This window comes from Hyla sarda, chromosome 1, assembly GCF_029499605.1.
Source record: "Hyla sarda isolate aHylSar1 chromosome 1, aHylSar1.hap1, whole genome shotgun sequence".
In the NCBI taxonomy this organism is placed as follows: Eukaryota; Metazoa; Chordata; class Amphibia; order Anura; family Hylidae; genus Hyla; species Hyla sarda.
This window is the reverse complement of record NC_079189.1, coordinates 234,336,893-234,359,350: the sequence shown is the minus strand read 5'-3', so window position 1 is coordinate 234,359,350 and position 22,458 is coordinate 234,336,893. Positions and strand designations below refer to the sequence as shown.

The 22,458-nt window shown below is 41.4% G+C and overlaps 1 protein-coding gene across 4 annotated transcripts in view; it reads left to right on the top strand.

Annotated features, from left to right (window-relative positions):
• Positions 1–22,458, top strand: part of BMP2K (BMP2 inducible kinase) — a 213,696-nt gene that overhangs the window by 26,469 nt on the left and 164,769 nt on the right. Inside the window, exon 1 of one of the 4 annotated variants that reach the window (XM_056568953.1) lies at positions 1,387–1,545. The exons of 2 other annotated variants lie outside the window; for them this stretch is intronic. The gene's annotated coding sequence lies outside the window, so the exon portion shown is untranslated. Of the gene's footprint in view, positions 1–1,386; positions 1,546–18,292; positions 18,365–22,458 lie in introns of those variants that run through there. One more of the 4 variants, XM_056568951.1, reaches the window with a different exon arrangement.

Here is a 22,458-nt window from a genome sequence, read left to right as displayed (position 1 = left end):
AAGAGAAATACTGCAGATACTTAATAAACATATGCATAATTTATTATTGTCTGTGTAGATCGTCCCCCGTTCCCCCCCCCCCCCCCCCCCCCCGTGCCTACATTTTTGGATCTTTTTCGTTTAATGTACTATTATTCGATACCACAAGAAAAGTTGGCTCATGTGGTGGGTTTTCGGGGCATTTCACATTGATGGCCTACCCTTGGGATCTTTCTTTTATCCCCGGCCTATTACAGAATATTGATTTTGATCCAGCTATTGCATTTTCTGTAAATAGCAAATTGAGTCTGGTTAAAATTAACAAAAATGATTCCTTATAAATCCTTGATTTTCTTGCCCTTTCAAAGAAATCTCTCACAGTCATAAACATCTCCCGAGACAAAAAAAAAATGGTCCTGGTAGCGTGGGAGGAAGGGAAACCAACATGCTTTTATTGTTGTATAGATGATGACGTAATGTACTGTAGGATATCCAGTTTGATACCATATGGAATATTAGTCAGCGTGACATGTTTGGACTCAGCTTGGTAAATGTTTTCAAGTGTATTCACTACTACATTGCAAAACCTTATCTTAGACAAGTCATGCATCTGTGCTGTTTCCTATTAAATGTCCCGTCTCATATGTATCACAACAGTAGAAATGAAGTGAAGGGCTTAGTATTCTTACCATCATTAGAATTACTGGAAGACTTCAATATATTTCCTTCATACGGATGTGCATGTATAGTACAGGTTGTTCTTTAACCGGTTGCCATCTAAGGACGAGCTGGCTCGTTCTACAATGGCAAGCGGTGTATGGCACAGGCTCCTGACTCCAGCCTGCTGATTCCTGTAGCTGGGGGCTGCCATTAATTTTTTTTTGGGCCCCACAAATATATTTTTTTCTGGTTTCGCTGTAGGTTTTGTGATTAAATGATTGATGTAATTAGCAAAGTGAAATTGGTAGCGCAAAAAATAAGCCCTCATATGGGTCTGTAGGTGCAAAATTGAAAGTGTTTTTTAGAAGGTGAGGAGGAAATGACTAAAGTGCAAAAATGAAAAATGGCCCAGATACATACTATAGGCAACATAGGAATAGTGATGCCATATGATCCCACCTAAAGGACTAAGTGATCCCATCTAAAGGACTAAGGGGGGAGATTTATCAAAATCTGTGCAGAGGAAAAGTTTTCCAGTTGCCCATAGCAACCAATCAGATTGTTTCTTTAATTTTTTAAATGGCCTCTGCAAAGTGAAGGAAGCAATCTGATTGGTTGCTATGGACAACTGGGCAACTTTTTCTCTGCACTCATTTTGATAACTCTCCCCTTAAGTCCCTACAGAACCGTTCAAGATGAGTGCAGTCCCCCATCACATGTAAAAAGTGGGCATCAGGCTGTGCACACCTAGGACAACACAAGTCTGGATGAACTGAAATGTTGTGGGGAAAGGCTGGCATCTGGTACACACAATGTAATAAGAATAATTGGGATAAGCAATAAGATTCCGACACTGCAAGTGTTAGTGTCATGGCAACAGCCTGAGCCCACTGATCATCACACAAGGTACCAACATTCACTTCCAATTTCTCTGTAATAACCAGAGGGTATGCCCGGTGGTAAGACGTCACTATAGCATCTGGCATATGTGCCATCTGACTTGCAGGTGCCAGATCAAAAAAAATGTGCTTGAAGGTTTTTTTCTGATCTGGTGAACCCAGACCGGATGACGAATATTCTGGATTGCCATACCCCATTTTAGCCTATGGGGCTATAGATTGAATGTCGGATGCAAAAGATCCAGCTTGTGGCATCCTGCTTTCTTATCCATTCCCATCCAGAATGGTGCCAGATCACCAGACATATGTTACCCAGCCCCTCCGGGCGGGGTGGCTGATGTGTGGGAGGGAGAAAAGTGACCTCACATTTAAAAACAAGGAATCAAGGGACTTATAGTTGGAGGGATGGAACTCCAACAGGAAATAGCCATTTCACAAAAAGATAGCTACAGCATTATGGTAATCCCACAACATAGCCTTTTAGCTCCAAGACAAGCACAGATCCTTCCTAAGCCTGTCCATTATTGTCTGGCAATTAAGTGCCAAAATCTTCTTATGGTGGATAACCCCTTTAAGGTGTCAACTTAAAAGATCACTTGCAAAATCTGAGCCAAAATGGGAAGAAATAAATGAAACATTGGGTTTTAATTATAAAATGCCATTATTTTTTAGTGAAAATTTGTTCTAAACACCGCTAAAATATCCATATGCAGAACAGAGTCCTGTGCTAAGTGAACAAATCCAACCACAGTTACATTTGCAAAACTGGCTTCTGTTTTCTGCTGATCAAACAAGGAAAACTTTCCCTTAGGGGCTACCTCCTGTCAAACCGCTCTCGGGCGTTTGCTGTCAAACTTCTTTTCTTTCCAGGGAGTATTGAGGTATTGTTAGATGTTCATATTCTCAGGTGTATAGCAAATCTGAATAGAGTGGAAACTTTTGATGTTAACCCCTGATACATCGGGTTGCATCCACTTTGTGGACAGCATCTTAAGTTAGGCCTTGTTTCTCAGTGAACAGCTATAGTAGTTATTGTATTTATCTACTTTTTGTATAGGCATAATAAAGGTAAATGTTTTGTAATTTAATTTAAGACAGATACTGATACATGTTCTTTTTGTCTAATCTTTTTCTATTTTCTGATTGTAATTTTTATTTATTTATTTCATTTTTGTGCATTATTATGGGGGCTGCCATGTTGCCTGAGCTGCTTTTAACAAAACTTAAATGGGCACTGTCACCAAACTTTTTTTTTTAATATGTTGTAGTACTTATGTACTACAACATATCTCTAATATACATTCATTATTATATATTTTTTTTCATTAAAATAGTTTAATTTATATTTGAAAACCGGCCACTAGGGGTCTCCCTCCTAGTGGCCGGCTTCAGCCTGGCGTGACGTCACACTTGAATTCGGACCGATGCTGGCCGGGCAATCGGTCCTAATTCATTCAGCCTGCGCTCGCTCCCTACCTGTCATTCAGACAGGCGGGAGCGAGCGCTTTGAACAAAGAGGATGCACGCAGGCTCCCTGGCCTCGTACGCCGGCTCCCGGTGTGAGGTAAAATTTCATGCGCCGCTGCTGCTAACCAGTGCTGCGCTAGGACTGCCCTGCACTTTATTCTTTTTCCGGCAAGGGGGGGGGGAGCGGGTTACGCGGCGGGATTCGGGGGAGGGTGATGTGTGGCAGCTGTGTACATCACAGATACTGTTTTCACCACAGTGTGCCTCCAGATGTCAGGTCAAGCTGGGAGTTGTAGTGGTTATACAACTGGAGGTACACTGTATAGGTGAACTAGGGGCGGAAGTCAGCCCCTCCCAGCAGGGAGGAGTAGGCTGATCTGTGACCAACAGCTATTGTGTATTGAGCTATGTATATATTGGTGTCAATTTTCAATGTACTCCTGTTTGTGGTGAAAAGAAGGGCCATGCTGGAGAGAGATCTGTCCAGTGGCTAAAATAAAAACTGAAGTTTTTAGGATCACTTTAAAATATAAAAAATAAAATGAGAAAAGTAGGGAAAAACATTTTTCTAAAATTCTTAATATGGTTAACATAAAAACCATTTAAACTGTAGGCCTTTTTCTAATGGCACATTCCCTTTAAACCAATTTTCTGTAGAACTGGGACAAAAATACGTCTTTTGTTAGTTGTTGTGTCGTATATTTGTATCATTTTTGTGAGTTCGGTACGTTCCATTATAAACACATTAGTATGTTAGCAGCTTCACCATTGATAAAAATGACTTGTGATTCAGATGTTTGGGAATTTCATTCTGTGCTGGGTACAGATTGAAAGAGTCTTTTCTATGCCATTCACTAATAGAATAGTTCTTTCATAGTGGGCATATTGTACACAGCAGGCCGCTGTACGCATGATCAAGATTCTGGCAGCCAAGTGTTTATTCAGCCTCCGCTATTTTAGAGAAGATCCCTTCTTTTTTTATCATGGAAATCATACAAAATATCCAATGTAATGTGTCTTTTCTTTTATTATCAGTTTTTTTTTTTTTAGTATTTTTTTCCCAGCATCTTTATTTGTTATCTTCATCTGCAGTTCTGGTAAAAAATACGAACACGGCACAATGTTCGCCTCTCTGTTGGATATTGAAAAGGGTATTTTCAAATCTCTGTTTAATCTTTCTTGTAGTGTTATACCTCCCGTCTTATCATATTTTACAGCTATTTTCTTTTCAGCAGTGACTGCCATTAAAATCAATGGAAATTAAAAAAAAAAAAAAAAGTTTCCACTACTAGCTCCAAGTTTTATATGCTCAAAATTTCGGTTAGATGAAAAAGAAAAAAAAAAAAGTCTAGATGACACATGGAATAGCCTAAAAATTACAATATTTTGTTTACGAAGAAAGTAAACTCCAGCTCGGCTCAGGAAAATGTGGCTTTATTCACATCAACGAGGCAACAGGTACAGAGAGGAAGTGACTCGTTTCGGCCAGGTGCTGGCCTTAGCCAGCACCTGGCCGAAACGCGTCACTTCCTCTCTGTACCTGTTGCCTCGTTGAAGTGAATAAAGCCACATTTTCCTCAGCCGAGCTGGAGTTTACTTTCTTCATTTCCATTGTTCTGGGTGAGGTCCTCACCTTCTCCTTGCTCGGGATCCAGACCAGGGATAGAGCCGGAATTTCTCTACCTTTTCAATATTTTGTTTACCTATGTTCTCAGGCTTGACAAGGGGTTCCCTTGGTTGGTCTCCCCCATCCGTTATTTGTGGATAGGGGATGACTTTATGAAAGGAGAATATCCTTTATGGTCTATTCACACGTACAGTATTCTGCACAGATTTGATGCGCAGGATTTTCTGCTATAGATTTCAAGCTTGATATCCTGCACATCAAATCTGCGCAGAATACTGTACGTGTGAATAGACCCTTAAGGTGTAAAGGGCCGCAGTGTATTTGGCCACGGAGCAACTGCAGAGCGAGCTCCTTACTGCAGCCGGGTAGCTTTGTGTGTCAGCTCGTGACTGTCTGCGGGAAATCTGCGGGGGAACGGGGAGCTTGCTCTGCCGTTGCTCTGTGACTGCTGGTAGCATATTTGACCCTACCCTTAGGGTGTATTCACACTTCATTCTGTGTGTATTTGATGCGCAGGGTTTCAAGCCTCAGGTTTGAAGCTGTGTTCAGTGATTTTAGTTTATATTAAAATATGCAGCTTTAAATCCTGTGCATCAAATATGCACAGGATACAGTACGTGTGAATAGGTTGTGTTCATGCGGCAGAATTTCTACTTGGAATTCTGCATGAAAATTGTGCAGTAAATTCTGCAGAAATTAATTGCCCACTCACTTTAATGAAATTCCTTCAGCGGAAATTCTGCAGCAGTTATTTCACTGTGTTTATGGGAAAGCAGAATCCCATTGAAGTGTATTGGCTATAATTTCATGCAGAATTTGTATGCGGAATTCCATGCAGAAATTCGGGCTTGTGAACATAGCCTCAGGGTATAGGGCACACATTGCTACGTATTTGCTGCTGCATATTTTCCTACCCTTTAAGTCAATGGGTAGCAAAATCAGCTGCAGAAAATATGCATCAAAATACGGCATGTAGGACCCTGTATTCACACGTACAGTATCCTGTATATATGTGATGCTGCAGATTTTATGTAAACCTATGTTGGTCCTATAAACTTTAGGCTAGATGCACATCACACGTATCCTTCAGCATACCCAATTTTGGATGTTCTTTGGATCTTGCCAGGAATACATATTCCTTTTTATATATATCTATTGTGAAAGTAATTTAGTTATAATCTTTGGGTATTATCTGGAAATTAGTCTGCGCTCAGTTTATAGCTTGTCAAGGCAACGTGTCGGTCTCATTCATCTTTTCTAATTAAATATAGGTTGCCTTATTATGCAGTGTTTATAACAACTATGAAGGTGCTGACATATTTTACCGTGACGCTACTATCATGCAGCAGCGCTCTGTGCTTCACTATGGAATGCATGAGGGCTTGATTCCCACACCTTGCGCTGACGGCGCTGTTGCAAAGGGTTAATTTTTGTCTTCTCCTATCACACATGTGCGCTCTGTGCTCAGCTGTGGAACGCACAAGGGCTGGACTTCTGCTTCTACTCTAAGCGCAGACTTACGCCATCGTGTTGCGGCATCCTCAGGCAGTGCTTTCACTATTTAAGCGTCACATCAGGGAGGTAATGACGTCCGTCTACTTGCAGAACCATCGTTACGTTTTGCTGTAACTGCACCTGGATGCCACTTTTTTTTATTTTTTGTGATATGAGATGTGACCAAAAATCTGCATTTCTGGCATTTTCTTTTTTTTAAACATTAGATTTTGATAGTTCGGACAAATTCCGCACTTGGTGATACCAAATATGTTTGTTGTTTTTTTAAGAGGGCAATTTTTAATTTCAAAATATAATGTAAACAAATATATATTTTTTGAATTCGGGTAGAAGAAACAGACATGGTCGCACATCTACAATCTTGTATAATGATCTGATTGCTTCTAAGCATAATATCAAAAACTAACAGGTTTAGTATACATTTTTGATCAAAAAGTACAGTATATTTTTACTTTTCAATTTTTTAAGTCTCCATAGGGGACTTTTACATGCAGTTCTTAGATTGTGTTGACTGTACAATGCTTTGCCTGTTCCATAGCATTGAACAGTGAGATTGGCGCTCCACTATACAGCCTCTACATGCCAGAGGCAGGTAAGGGGGCCTTCTGGCATTCTAGCTTATCTGTATCCGCCCCAATCCTGTCCAATAATCACCACTGTAATTTAATGCTTTTAGATTGTGATTGACATAATCACTTTTCCTAAATGGTTTAAAGCGTTACGGTATCTAGCGGGAGGGGGAGTGGTGTTTCAAGAATGCCCTTTCTACAGGATCTAAAAAGATAAACCTGCACTTACCTCCAGCGCTCCTGTGATGTCTCTGGTGTCATGCTCTGGTTCCCGGATGCTATCCTCTTTCTGTGAAAAATTATGATATTTGGGCCTGGAGTGAGATTGGGGCACAAGCTGTCATACTGCTGCTCAGCCAATCACTGGCCGTATATACTTGATGAAGGCTATACAGCTGAATTGTTGCACTTGTGATGGAATAAAGAAACTGCAGTTTTTTTTCCCTGTCTCTCCTGTGACTACTAATTCTATAGCAGGACAAATGATGTCTATGCTGGCTACCCTTTTGTCATAATCTTGTGGCCCGATAGGGCTAGGCATCATGACTTCATACGTAACTTTTTTTTTTTTTTTTATCTCCATAGCCCTAGTGCTGAAATATAAGCCTTTTTATTAAAGGGGCAGTAAAGAATGGCACAGCACTCTGGCATCTCTGGCGCTCCCATAGAAATGAATGGAGCTTTTGCCTTCTACAACACACTCCTCACTGAGAGCCTGAGCTTATTCCGGAGATCGCAGGGGGTGAACGTTGGGACCCTTTGTGATCAGCTACTTATCCTCTATCAACTGATAACCATTTTGAAAGGTGTAAAGGGGTACTCCGGTGGAATTTTTTTTTTTATCAACTGGTGCCAGAAAGTTAAACAGATTTCTAAATTACCTCTATTAAAAAATCTTAATACTTTTAGTACTTTTTAGCAGCTGTATGCTACAGAGGAAAATCTTTACTTTTTGAATTTCTTTTTTGTCTTGTCCACAGTGCTCTCTGCTGACACCTCTGTCCATATCAGGAACTGTCCAGAGCAGCATAGGTTTGCTATGCGGATTTTCTCCTGCTCTGGACGGTTCCTGATACGGGCATCAGGTGTCAGCAGAAAGCACTGTGGACAAGACAAAAAAGAAATTCAAAAAATAAAGATTTTCCTTTGTAGCAAACAGCTGCTAAAAAGTACTGAAAGGATTACGATTTTTTAATAGAAGTTATTTACAAATCTGTTTAACTTTCTGGCACCAGTTCATTTAAAAAAAAAAAAAAAAAATTTCCACCCGGGTACTCCTTTAAGCTCAAAAGTGCAGTTCATGTCCTCTTATTCACCCCATCTGTACCTGCTTTCTTAAGAATCAGCTACTAGATGAAGAGGACCTGGGCTAGACTTACCTGGGCTCTTCCCGTGCTGGGGAACACCCTCTGGGCTTTTGAGCCTTATTTACATAATAACAAAACTGCTTACGGTATATCTTGACACTGTAAGGAGGACTATGGAGAAAAAAGTAATCTAGCCATGGGAGTATTTACACCTCTGTTTTTCTGCTGACTGGTTTGCTTTAAAAAGAATTAGGAAAAAAACATCACTTCAAATAGAGTATATAATATAAAACAAATAGTAGAGTTCACACATTACTTTCATATCATTTTGCAGTGATTTTGAATGCAATATGACCACAGTGTGTGAATTCACCCTAAAGGGTATAGTTGCTAAGTGTTTATTGTATTTCGGTATTAATGTTTAGCCTTCAGTCAGTCTTCTCATGCCTTTTTTTAGTTTAGTATTCTTCGTAATACTATTGCCTTTCTAATACTGTTATCTTGGCTCCGCCGGAGCCAATTAGTTCTTGCACCTTCTCTTTCCTAGTACTGGATTGCATAGAGCGTCAGCATATTTTTTCCAAATGGCAGTTGTTGAGCAAACTGACTCCTCACATGCCACAACAGTCTAGCAGTCTGTCAGAACAAGACAACGTAGTTGAACCCCATCTGTCACTTTCCTACTAGTTTCCATTGGGCTAGACAATTGCATTAATGTGTGTTAGTCACAGTTCTGTATTTCCTTTTCAAAGGAAGAACCCTAATTCACATGAGGGGAGAAAAATGAACCCATTGAATTTCTATTTCACTGTCCTGTGCATTATTTAAAAGCAATGGTTGTGTGCATGTATATTATTTAAAGGCAGTCAGCACTTTAGGCAGTGTACAAGTATAGATGTCACACACCATGGCTCCCTGACGAGCATTACCTGTAGATTTTCGTGCATGAAATCTGCAGTAGGTAAGGTACCTGTTAACATACCCCTGAAGATTAATCAGGAACACAGTATAAAGTCAAGGAAGCAGGTTTTCTGTGGCATCTCCCATGCTGATTGGCTTGAATGACAGGTATCTGTCCACTCATAACAAAAGACCTGTCAATCAAAATCAGTGGGGCTGGGCTTGATTGACAGGTCTTTGTACATACAGAAGAAGGGACCTGTCAGTCAAGCCCAGCAGGGCAGGGAAAAGCCAGAGGAGACCTACCTCCTTGACCCCATTCCTGGCTCATTATTTAACCCCTAAAAGGGGTACTCTGCTGAAAAACATCTTATCTCCTAACCAAAGGATAAATGATAAGATGTCTGATCGCGGAGGTCCCACCGCTGGGGACCACCATGATCTCCAAGCCGGCAGTGGAGGCATCTGGAACACGGTAGCTTGGAGTTTCAGTGTTCGTGACGTCACACCACGCCCCCTCCATTCATGTCTATGGGAGGGGCGTGATGGCTAGTATCTACATAAAAGCATGTCTGTCAAACTAAAGTACTGTAAAGGCCCCCACTCTGAAATGGAAAGTATAGCTGGCCATCACTATATGGTAAGACATAAACTGGCTGTCACGTGTACCTCAGTTTGCTTATGACTAAACTTTTGATAGAACTAAACATTTACCACCATAAATTCTCAAAAAAATGGCTGATGTAGTAAAATTAACGAAAAACCCATTTTTCAACACCCAGCAGAACACATGACCGTTTTCCCAAAGTAATATTAGCTGAGAATGCCGCAAAGCACATCTATTTTTATTAATACCTTTATTCTTGTTATCTTTGGACTTGTAAGCTCTAGTAGAATAGTGAGAAAGAGAAAGAAAAAACCATTTGACGTTTGAACATCTCAGGCTTAAGTTTTGGAAAAGATCTGATGTCTGAACACGTACGAAGCCATTGGACCTCACCTAGTGAATTAAATCCAGCTGGAGAAAGCCCCACCTGGTGTGGGAGGTGCCTTGTCTGTATGAATCTTAACTTCTCAGTATATTTATACTCCTCTTAGTGAGCAGACCATATGCCATGATTAAGAACATATTTGTTCGAAACGCGTCGGTGGACGTGGGTTTTTAACTCACTAGAGCACTTTTTTGTTACGTGTGTTTTCCTTTTATCATTTTTTTTATATGATATGAATTAAAGTTACCTATTTTTAACTATTTTTTGGTGGAACTGGAGCCCCTGTCTAGTAGAATAGGGTGAAGGAAGAAGAGTGTATCCTAGTCGGCTTTGCTGGTATGTTTTTTGTTTGTATTCTGCATTACAAGGCAGAAGATTAAAGGTCTATGAAGTTTCTTCTTTCCTTGTTTGTAAAGTGATAAAGACATACAGGGTTTTTTTCACAAGCCGCACATGAAAGCTTGTTGAAGTCAGAGCAGACATTGTGTGGAGGAGTTGTAGAGGTCGCAGGAAGCAGCTGGGAGTTACAGAATCATTTTATGGCTCAGTAAAAAACAAAGGAAATCTTCTTGTGTAAATGACTAATATTTCATTATCTGTCCGGTTGCACATCACATATGGAAGGATGGCAAAAGAGAAATCGCTCTTTTTCTCGGAAATGTAAAATGTTGGGCGTTTCCTTTTTATCAAGTCAAACTTCATGAATTTCCTAAGAGAGAAACATAAGTTTGCAGTTTATAACATCCGAACAGCCTATCGACTGACATGTAAAAGTCTATAAGAAACAAAGACATAGCTGTATGTAATCATTATTAGAGCTAATCGTAATATTGACAGGTTGGTATGGGTCTTGGTAGCTTCAATAAATTTGAGCTACGCAGGCGTCTATTACCACATATTTTGTCGTATTGTACGTTGTTTTTTTTTTTTTTCTTTGTTTTTTTTCTTTGTGGGTATGACAAAATCTGGTAGATATTTGCCTTTTTGCCGTAATTAGGTGAGCCTGTCTCTTTATAAACAGTGACAACATTCCAGTGCAGCAGAATCCCCTTGCTGTCAATGAGATTCTGCTGACTAAATACTAAATCATTTTTTTTATTTGACTATGCTACAGGGGCTGTAAAGTTAGTGTAGTTCATAATATAGTGTCTGTACCTGTGTGTGATGGTTTTCTCGCAATTCTTATGTGATTTTCACCCCAATATTTATTTTTAACAGCATACAAAATGACTGTTGTCTCAGATTTTTCCCAGCTTGCAATGCAGCCGAGACCTGACTCACTAGTCAGCTGATGACAGGGAGCCTGTCTGCTTCAATGGGTGGAGGGATCAATCTACAACTAATGCAACAGCTGTAGGCACCCTGATTGAAGACCACAGGTCTTTTGAATGGATGCAGCTCATTTATGTTTCAATGGGTGAGGGGGCTGATGTGCGGGAGGGAGGAAAATGGAATTATGGGATTTGTAGACAAAAAAAAGAAAACTCAAACAGGAAATGCCAGTTCACAAAAAGCTAGCCACAGTGTTATGGTAATCTCACAGCATAGCCATTTAGACCAAAGACAAGCGCAGATACTTCCTAAACATGTCCATTACTGTCTGGCAGGTACATACTAAAATCACCTTATGGTGGATAATCTCTTTAATAGATCTGCCATCGGACCCTACCATACCACCATGTGCCTTCAATCCCATGATGGCATTCAGTGATTTATTTATTTATTTTATTTTTTCTGTCAAATTTCATACAAATTCAACAGATAAAAAAATATGTCATGCTGCACCAAACTCTGTGTTTACAAAGGTATTTGCTCCTAGTATGGTTGCATTCAAAAATATTTTTCTTGATTAGCAGAATATAAAGGAGGCTGTACAGCATTATGCAATGGAGTTGCACATCCTTTGTGCGCAGCCGTACAGGCTTCATGCACAGAGTAGACGATAGACCAGGTCCGGTGAGATGTCACCTATACAATTTAATAATGAATTGTCGTCCTGTGCTTTTTTTTTTTTCTTCATATTATCATAGAGGTCATAGGTTATTTGAATTTTGCGCCCTTTCATTTTGTAGTTTCAGATAGCCACCACTGCTATATGGAGCTTTTTAGTTCATAGTATAGTAACATAGACATTTGCTGTTCTACTTTACCAAAGAACCTTCAATCTAGGAGTACTATAAGCCTCTGTCCACACTTATTTTAAAGCGTTATTGTCATTTGTAAAAACGCTTGAGTTTGTAAAAACTCTTGACTAGCAGAATACCTAGTGTGATCATAAGTAATAGCCAGCTGAAGTGCGCGGCAGCACTCTTCACTCCCTGGCCGGCCATCCCATCTGGCTCTTTCACTCAGTAGACTTAAAAGTGCCATTACGCCCCCTCCCATAGACATGAAGGGAGGGGGCGTGACGTGATGTCCCAAGGGGGGCGTGGTGTTACGTCACGTCTCCAGATCAGACATCTTATCTCCTATCCTTTTGGATAGGGGATAAAATGTCTAAAGCCGGAATACCCCTTTAATATATTGTGTTACATCAGGATCATCAGCTGTCACCAGAAACCAAAACAGCTTCATGTGATGCATAGTATAGCCCTCACTTCCTGAAGCTGGATGACGCTTCCTGCTCTTGCACAGCAAAGAGTTTTCCTCTGTGACCTGACAGAATTTTTTAATGCTACTTTTATTTCTGTTACTTGTATTGCACGGTTGTATTTTGTAGCACTGTTAAAAAACTGTCTTCAATCAAATTTCCCTATTTCAGACACACAAACCAACACAATAAGGTCAAGAATTAAAGTCTAAGGAAACCTATGCAAACTCCTTGCGGATGTCGTCCTTGATCAGATTCTAACCCAGCGACCTAAGTGCCTCAAATAAATAAATGTGCCATGAATATTTTTCCATGCAGATTCCATGTTGAAATCTGTGTGAAAATTGAGTATGAAACCACACTATTCCGACCAGTTAGGGTTTTTGCTGATGTGAATTTAAAATCCACATTGCAGAGACAAAACTAAAAATGGCACATATTTGACATGGAACCCTTGAAGGAACTGCTGAGTGATATCATTTTCTGGAAGCCATTGAGACTACATTGTAGGCAAAGCGCCACTCGTTTCATCGGCTTTTGGTTTATAACTTGTATGATAGGAATGTAAAAGCCACTCCCCCTCTCATAGACATGAATGGAAAGGGGCATGATTTGACGTTGCGAGAGGGGCGTGGCATGATGTAATGCTTCCGCTGAGACTGGGTGCGGCATGGGTGCTGCACGGGAGATCTTGGGGGCCCATTGCAAAGGGGATAAGATGTCTGTGGATGGAGTACCCCTTTAACCCTTTGGGGACGCAGGGCGTACAGGTACACCCTGCATCCCCGATTCTTAAGGACCAAGGGTGGCGAGTGGCAATCCTTCTCTGTGTGCGGGGGTGGCAATCCTGGTGATGAAGAAAGCCAGTAGGTGAGTTGTTTCCCAGCAACATCTGGAGGGCCACAGTTTGGAGACCACTGTGCGGTGGTCTCCAAACTGTACGTCTCCAAATCTTGCATAACTACCACTTTCAGCATGCACGAATAGCAAACGGCTGTCTCTGCATTTTGCGTGCCTCCAGCTGTTGCAAAAGTACATCTCCCAGCATGCCCTTGGGCGATCAGTACATGCTGGGAGTTGTAGTTTTGCAACAGCTGGAGGTCTGACCCCCCCCCCCATATGAATGTGCAAGGTACAATCACACGGGCGGTGGTTTACAGTGAGTTTCCTGCTTCAAGCTTGAGCTGTGGCAAATTTTCCGCCGCAACTCAAACTCCTTGCGGGAAACTCGCCGTAAACCCCCGTCCATGTGAATGTACCCTAAAAACACTACACTACACAAATTAAAGGGTAAAACACTATATATATACTACATATATTCCCCCCCCAAATAAAAATTAAATACGTCTCGTACGGCATTGTTTCCAAAATGGAGCCTCCAGCTGTTGCAAAACAACTCTCAGCATTGCCAGACACCACTGACTGTGCAGGCATGCTGGGAGTTTAGCAACAGCTGGAGACACCTTGTTTGGGAATCACTGGCGTAGAATATTTTTGGTAGCAAAGCAATTGTAACGCTTGCATCTGAGTCCACCCCTATGCAAATCCCTAATTTAGGCCTCAAATGCACATGGCACTCTCTCACTTCGGAGCCCTGTCGTATATCAAGGAAAGGCCACATATGGGGTATTTCCTTACTCGGGAGCAATTGCCTTACAAATGTTAGGGGTCTTTTTCTCCTTTTACCCCTTATGAAAAGAAAAAGTTGGGATCTACACCAGCCTGTTAGTGTAAAAAAATAAAATTTTTCACATTAACATGCTGGTAACAGACCCAATCAAGAAATTCAGCAATAAATGTTCAAAAATATGCAAAACTTTATTAGAAATACAAATACATATTAAACTTAAAAATGCATAAGCACAGTGCACAAGACTGAAGAAATGCAGGGGGTGTAGGCAATAACACTGGAATAAAGCAGATACAAGCTCATATAAATAGTCATATAAGATATAGGATATGTCGCTGAGAGTACATATAAACCCTGTTCAGAGCAATTCGAACAATAAGCATGCACAAGAAAGGAAAAAGATATAGTAAGCCAATGTAGAGCCATATGCCACCTGCACTTACCCCAACGTACGTTTCGCGCTGCTGCGCTTCGTCAGGGGGCCTGACGAAGCGCAGCAGCGCGAAACGTACGTCTAGGGATGTTCCAATACCAATACTGGTATAATTATCGGGACCGATAATGGACATTTGCACGAGTACTTGGACTCTTGCAAATGTCCTCGATACCTGTCCAATACCTGCCGGCGGGAGATGCGGTAAGCAGCCTGCTAAACGCACATCATAGCCAGGACCCGCATTAACCCTTTAGACGCCACGATCAAAGTTGATCGCGGCATCTAAAAGTCCTGAGATGTACTGTGGTTAGCTCAAGGATGCTGATCGGTATCACCGCGTTGAAATCGCTGTGCCACGATCAGGTGAGAGGACGGCCGAAGGCCCCTTACCCTGCTCTGTGCATCTGATCGTCGCTTCTTTACTGCTGCCAGCCATGGCAGGCATTAGTAAAAGAGTGTCGGTAACGCTGATCAATGCTATGCTATGGCATAGCATTGATCAGAATGCAATCTACAGATTGTATGTAATAGTTTAAACAAAAAAAAAATAAAAATATTTTTTATAAAAAAAAAAACTTTTTCACATTGACGGGTTACTCCGCTCCCCAGTATCCGGAAGTAAATGTTCCGAATGCTGGGTGCGGGCTTCTGTGTTCTGCCCGCCCCCTTGTGATGTCACGGACCACCCCTTCAATGCAAGTCCTTTTCATAGACTTTCATTGAGGGGGCGTGATGCCACAGGGGCGGGGCATGGGGCTGGCGCAAACACGAAAGCCCGCATCCAGCATTCAGAACATTTACTTCCGGACTCTGGGGAGCGGAGTAACCCTTTAAAGAAAAAAAAAAACCCTGTCACATAAAAATTGAAAAAAGTATTGGTAATTGGTATCGGCGAGCACATAAAAAAAAAAGTATTGGTACTCTTACTCGGTCTTTAAAAAAATGGTATTGGCACATCCCTAATCAAGTTTCTCATAGGTAAAAAGGGAGGGGGTAGGCTGTAATACAAGTAATAGAGAAGGCTGCCATCTTTGTCTTTAGCATATTTTACTAGATTTAATGTTTTTATTGGGACAAATGGTGTTATGTTTACGATATGTTAAATAGGGCAATTTAACACTTATAGGTTTAGATTACAAGTGGGTGCTTAGTTTATTGTAGTGTGGACGACAATTAAAACTTAGGCTAACTTTTCTCAATGCCTTTTTATTTAGCCAAAGGCCTTGAAAGCAAATCCACTTATGTGTCACAGAGCATTTTGAAGAAAGCTCTCAAAATCAGGAGATTACATTTCAAAGTCGTCTAATCCCCAGCTTTTATGTGTCATGGGACTTGCTCACTAATTTACTTTTCCAGTTAGCAATAAAAAAAAAATTGCGTGGTAAACGGAAAATTGTGTGATATATGGTGGCGCTTCATACTTGGGTTTATGTGTGCATAGCATATTATGTAGCTCTCAGATGTGAAAGTCATGTGGTCTACAAAAGTAGATTGGTTCACAGGAACTGAGTCATGTGCCAGCAGGAATGGTACAACAGATTACAACCAGTACTATTTTATAGGGTTAAATGATGTAAAGGAAAACAAATGATAAAATGGTCAGTTTAGTACTAATAAGGTTCTAAGTAATATTAACAGACCATCAACAAAATAAATTATAGCACCTTGTATTCAAATGAGCAAACGTTTATGTTTTAGATAAAGTTGTACAGAAAGTGGAAGGATAGAAAAACTTAAAAGGGATATACTTCTATTATATACTATTACACCTTACCATTTCCAGACAAGAGGGCAGATTCTTGGTACTGTTCCCCTTTGACGGCAGGAGCAGACTACATCGGTTTTGTTTGTAGTCTGTAACCATGGAGAGAGAGACTAGAATGAACACAAAACTAGGACATTCTTAATGAAAACTATTTGCAAAGATGCTGTTTTATCCGTTTTTTTTATTATACATATACTTCCCTTACAGAAAATCTAAAAAAATATATAACACTTACTTTCCAGAGAGAAGAGGGTTCAATAAACTAAAGTTGGTGACCTCTGTAAAACTAAGCTCATCTGGCCTATAGTGTCCTTTGACTATTACACAAAAACATGGAAGATTACTCAAGTAGAGGTCCATGAATTGAGGACCAACAGTAGTAGCAACCATTAAAGGGATAATCCCATCTGCCAAAACATGGCTTCCCATCCCCCTCTGGGCTGTTTGCGGTGGCCTGAGGGGGCTGTGGAGCCGAAAACAGTGGATCCCATTGACATTAATAGTAGTTGCTTAACTCCTTCATGATTAGGCAAATTTCACATGTCCATAGACAATGCTGTAAAGCTAGGACATTTACAGTCTATGGGCAGTCAGCAATTAGTTAAATGCTGTAGCACAGGAGATGTACTGTTTATGTAATTCTGGGTTATTTAAAAGCAGCATAGCATAGGGGGCTATGCTGTTTACACAACTTCCATCAATGTCGATGGAAGTTAGTGGGAGTAATTTACGAAGACTGGTGTATCTAACACTGGTATGAAGTAAACTTTTTCCCAGTAGATTTATTAAGTTGTAGTTGTATCAGATTTCAGTTATATTTACCCCAGGTCACTGGTGTTCAGCTTAATAAATCAGCCAGGCCGTGTTGACACATCCCCTTGACAACTCGCTTGGCGCACTTTTTAAAACGTGTCAAGCGTGGAAACAATTTGCGACTTTTAAACACCAGAAACCATAAAATATTTTGATAACTTCCATCCAGTACCCAGTGTGTTTATAGAGCAATGGCAGTGCATTCCCAAATCTGAAGCCATTGAGTATCTGACTCCTATCTGTGGCCATATTATTTTTATTTTAGGTGCATTTATTGCAAAAGGTGAATTATCTTTTTAATATTTTATAATAATAACTTCTACTTGAGGAAACCTAACTATTATCCTTCTCCGGTCAGCACACGGCAGAAATAGGCACAGTGTAGGCCAGACCTTAGACACATCGTAAATTCCTGCACTTGGCAGCAAAGTAGTCTGAACACTTGATACGTGATCGATGCCGTGCCATGTTTCTGAGTAGAATTGAAGCATGCTAGAATGGAAAGAATGATTTTGGAATGTCAACGTTTGATAAATTTGTAATTCCCAAAGTAATCTGTGCTTGACAGCTCAAGCCAGTATTTGAAAAGAGACAATAGCCTATTTTTCCAGTCCATTTAAAAGAAAGATGGGGATTACGGTACCACCAGCTTTCCTCAATGATCATGTAATTGTCAGGAGGTTTAACAGCCTCAGAGAGGGTTGTAAGCAGCTACCCATTTCAGATGAATGTAATACATAATCACACAGAGACCATCAAGGCAGGAGGCGCTCATCCTAGCATCTCTCTGTCCTAGCTGATAATTGGGGAACAGGAGAAGAGTAGTAATATTGCTCACTTTTGGCTCCATTTTTCAGCTAGCACACTTGACCAATCATTCTATAATTAAAGGGGTACTCCTGCCCTAAGACATCTTATCTTAGATGTCTTAGGGCTGGAGTACCCATTTAACCCCTAGCCTTCTCAGTGTGAATGTAAAATCCTTTTATTTTTATTGAGTGAAGCTTGCTTTACATCTAGGTGTCAATATGTGTAAACGACAATATTTCCTTGTTTATAATTGATTTGATAAAACAAAACAAAAACTAAAAAATGTAACTGTTTAAAATAGTCATTTTTAAAGAATTTTCCATTTTTTTTTAGGACTTGTCTAGGTTGAGAGTAAAGAAAACTGTAAAGGGAAAACTGTTTCCATAACCAGAGCTACCTCTGCCTGTAAGTCGTGTCTGGTATTTAGATTAAGCACCATTCACTTTAATAGGAATGATTTCCAATAGTAGGCCAAGGGACATATGTGGCTCTCTATGTAGAAGCAAATTTCTTTTTAATCCTGGAAAACCCTTTTAGCACCCTACAGGGATAGCAACTTTTTACAAAACTTGTGCTCATCTGATAGCATAATTACTCATGAGAAAATGCCTCATTTCAATGGGCAGACTTATGAAAACTGTAAAATCACAGCATAGAACAAAAAAAGAAAATGTGGCCCTTTAAAGTGTACCTGTTATTTCAGGAATAGCTGTCACGTTTGTGTGTACGCATGAGAAGTAGCACTATTTCTGGAAATGTGTTCTGTGTTTATCACCATTTTTTCCTCACCAGGCCCCATCTCTAAATTTTAATTGTCCCTAAACTAGTGGGTAGTGCCTTGCCTCTATGATGTCTCCCATAAATTGCACATAAGCCTATCTTGCGCTTGTATCTATTTATGCTTCTGCTGCTTGGTAGAGTGTACTATAAAGGACATGATGGAGCAGTACTGAGGAGTCTAAGGTGTTAACCAAGCCCCTGGGGTGAGATCTAATGTTTAAAGTATGCTCTTGTGTAGTCTCTGCTTCTTGCTCTCTCCACTCTTCCGCTCTTCTCCCACCTTTCCTTCTCATCTCATAGGCTTAAATGGGCAGCATGTAACTTGATCTTAAAGTCTGCTTTTAGTCTGTCTTGTAAAGACACAATGAAAGCAAGCTGTTTTTCAGAGCTAATGAAATTTTGGGGGGCAGGGAAGAATTGCCTGGTCAGCGTTTTTCTCTACTACACTATATAACAGGTTTTTACATTCACTTGTACTATTAATTTAAGTATTTTGATATAGGCGTGACAATTTTAAGCCATACCTTGCCTGGTCATTTAGGTTAAACGTAGCCAGAATACTCTGCCATTGTTAGCTTTTATCCGTTTGTCACAAATTAATTTCCAGCTTTATTTTGCCCACTTTATGATCCACACATTATAATTTTTTTAATCAACCCCTGGTTTGGGGTAAATAAATAAATTCACTAATACTTTGTGTCTTACACATTAGGCAAAACTCAACTGAATCCAACTTTATCAATGTTTAAAGGGGTACTCCGGTGAAAACCTTTTTTCTTTTAAATCAACTGGTGCCAGAAAGTTAAACATATTTGTAAATTACCGTATATACTCGAGTATAAGCCGACCCGAGTATAAGCCGAGACCCCTAATTTCAACCCAAAATCCCAGGAAAAGTTATTGACTCGAGTATAAGCCTAGGGTGGGAAATACCTCATCCCCCCCTGTCATCATCCAGACCCGTCATTAACATCCTCATCATCATCCCCTTGTCATCATCCCACACATCCCCCCTTCATCATCCCCTTATCATCCCACACATCCCCCCTTCATCATCCCCTTATCATCCCACACATCCCCCCCTTCATCATCCCCTTGTCATCATCCCACAAATCCCCCCTTCATCATCCCCTTATCATCCCGCACATCCCCCCTTCATCATCCCCTTATCATCCCACACATCCCCCCTTCATCATCCCCTTATCATCCCACACATCCCCCCTTCATCATCCCCTTGTGATCATCCCACACCCCCCCTTCATCATCCCACACCCCCCCCTTCATCATCCCCACCCCCCTTCATCATCCCCCCCCCCCCTTCATCATCCTCTTCTCATCATTCGCCCTCAGTGGTCTTCAACCTGCGGACCTCCAGAGGTTTCAATACTACAACTCCCAGCAAGCCCGGGCAGCCATCGGCTGTCCGGGCTTGCTGGGAGTTGTAGTTTTGAAACCTCCGGAGGTCCGCAGGTTGAAGACCACTGCGGCCTTCAACATCATCCAGCCCCCTCTCACCCCCTTTAGTTCTGAGTACTCACCTCCGCTCGGCGCTGGTCCGGTCCTGCAGGGCTGTCCGGTGAGGAGGTGTTCACCGGGGGCACCTCTTCTCCGCGCTTCCGGCCCGGAATAGAGGCGTTGCCTTGACAATGACGCAGAAGTACGTTGGCAATGAACGCACCTCTGCGTTGTTGTCACGGCAACGTGACTATTCTGAGGCCGGGCCCGAAGCGCTTAGAAGAGGCGCCCCCGGTGAAGATAGCAGCCCGGAACCACTATGCCACCGGACCACCTCCTCTCCGGACAGCCCTGCAGGACCGGACCAGCGCCGAGCGGAGGTGAGTACTCAGAACTAAAGGGGGTGAGAGGGGGCTGGATGATGTTGAAGGCCGCAGTGGTCTTCAACCTGCGGACCTCCGGAGGTTTCAAAACTACAACTCCCAGCAAGCCCGGACAGCCGATGGCTGCCCGGGCTTGCTGGGAGTTGTAGTTTTGAAACCTCTGGAGGTCCGCAGGTTGAAGACCACTGCGGGTGGGGGAGTTCACTCGAGTATAAGCCGAGGGGGGTGTTTTCAGCACGAAAAATCGTGCTCAAAAACTCGGCTTATACTCGAGTATATACGGTACTTCTATTAAAAAATCTTAATCCTTCCAGTACTTATTAGCTGCTGAATGCTACAGAAGAAATTCCTTTCTTTTTGGAACACTGATGACATCACGAGCACAGTGCTCTCTGCTGACATCTCTGTCCATTTTAGCAACCATGCATAGCAGATGTATGCTAAGGGCAGCATGGTGGCTCAGTGGTTAGCACTGCTGCCTTGCAGTGCTGGGGCCTTGGGTTCAAATCCCACTAAGGACAACAATAAATAAAACGTTATTATTATTATAATAACGTCAGCAGAGAGAACTGTGCTTGTGATGTCATCAGAGAGCATTCCAAAAAGAAAAGAATTTCCTCTGTAGTATTCAGCAGCTAATAAGTACAGGAAGGATTAAGATTGTTTAATAGAAGTAATTTACAAATATGTTTAACTTTCTGGCACCAGTTGATTTAAAAGAAAAAAGGTTTTCACCGGAGTACCCCTTTAACCCCTTAAGGACTCAGCCCATTTTGGCCTTAAGAACTCGGACAATTGAATTTTTACGTTTTCATTTTTTCCTCCTCGCCTTCTAAAAATCATAACTCTTTTATATTTTCATCCACAGACTAGTATGGGGGCTTGTTTTTTGCGCGTCCGGGAGCCGGAAGGAGGAAGGAGAGGGGACCTCCGTGCGGCGTTATGAATGATCGGATCCCCGCAGCAGCACTGCGGGCGATCCGATCATTCATTCAAATCGCGCACTGCCGCAGATGCCGGGATCTGTATTGATCCCGGCACCTGAGGGGTTAATGGCGGACGCCCGCGTGATCGCGGGCGTCGGCCATTGCCGGCGAGTCCCTGGCTGTGATCAGCAGCTGGGATCAGCCGCGCATGACACGGGCATCGCTCCGATGCCCGCGGTTATGCACAGGACGTAAATGTACGTCCTGGTGCGTTAAGTACCACCTCACCAGGACGTACATTTACGTCCTGCGTCCTTAAGGGGTTAAGGGCTTCCCATCTCTCCCCGCGGGGATTGGATATTGATGTTTCCTATCTTTTGTTCTCTAAGAAGATAAACCTTTCCCAGTGGGGTCTGGCAGCAGTTTATCCCCTTCTTTGTTTAAAAAAACAATATGCACTCTTGGAGCAAGTGTAATTACCGGTATGTTGGAAGTAATAGGTGTCGGCTAAACAGTTAATACATTTGTCAGGATTATGTGGTTAAATATGTGGCAAAATCTGTATGATTTCCTTTGTTCCCTGTGATATGTTGTTCCAAAGGGTAGTTGTCTTCTAAGTGTTAACACTGTCCTAGGTAATGAGACGGACTACAATGATGGGATTCTGGTCTTAATTAAAGTTTCATTATAGCATTAGTCTGCAAGGAAATAGGCAGCCAGTGTAATGAATTGGAGCATGTCTGCAGATTCACATTGTCTTTGGGCCTGTTGTGTTTGTAAGTTGATAGTGATTCATATGTAAGATAAGGCAGCAAAAATGAAATCGAATAAATTAAGAGTCAATGAAATTATGTTGTGTTAGCTGAATCTTTTTATCATATATCTTGGTAGATTAGCTCAATAATACGAACATATTATTTTCTTTGAATGGATGTGTTTTGAACGTCTCGTACTG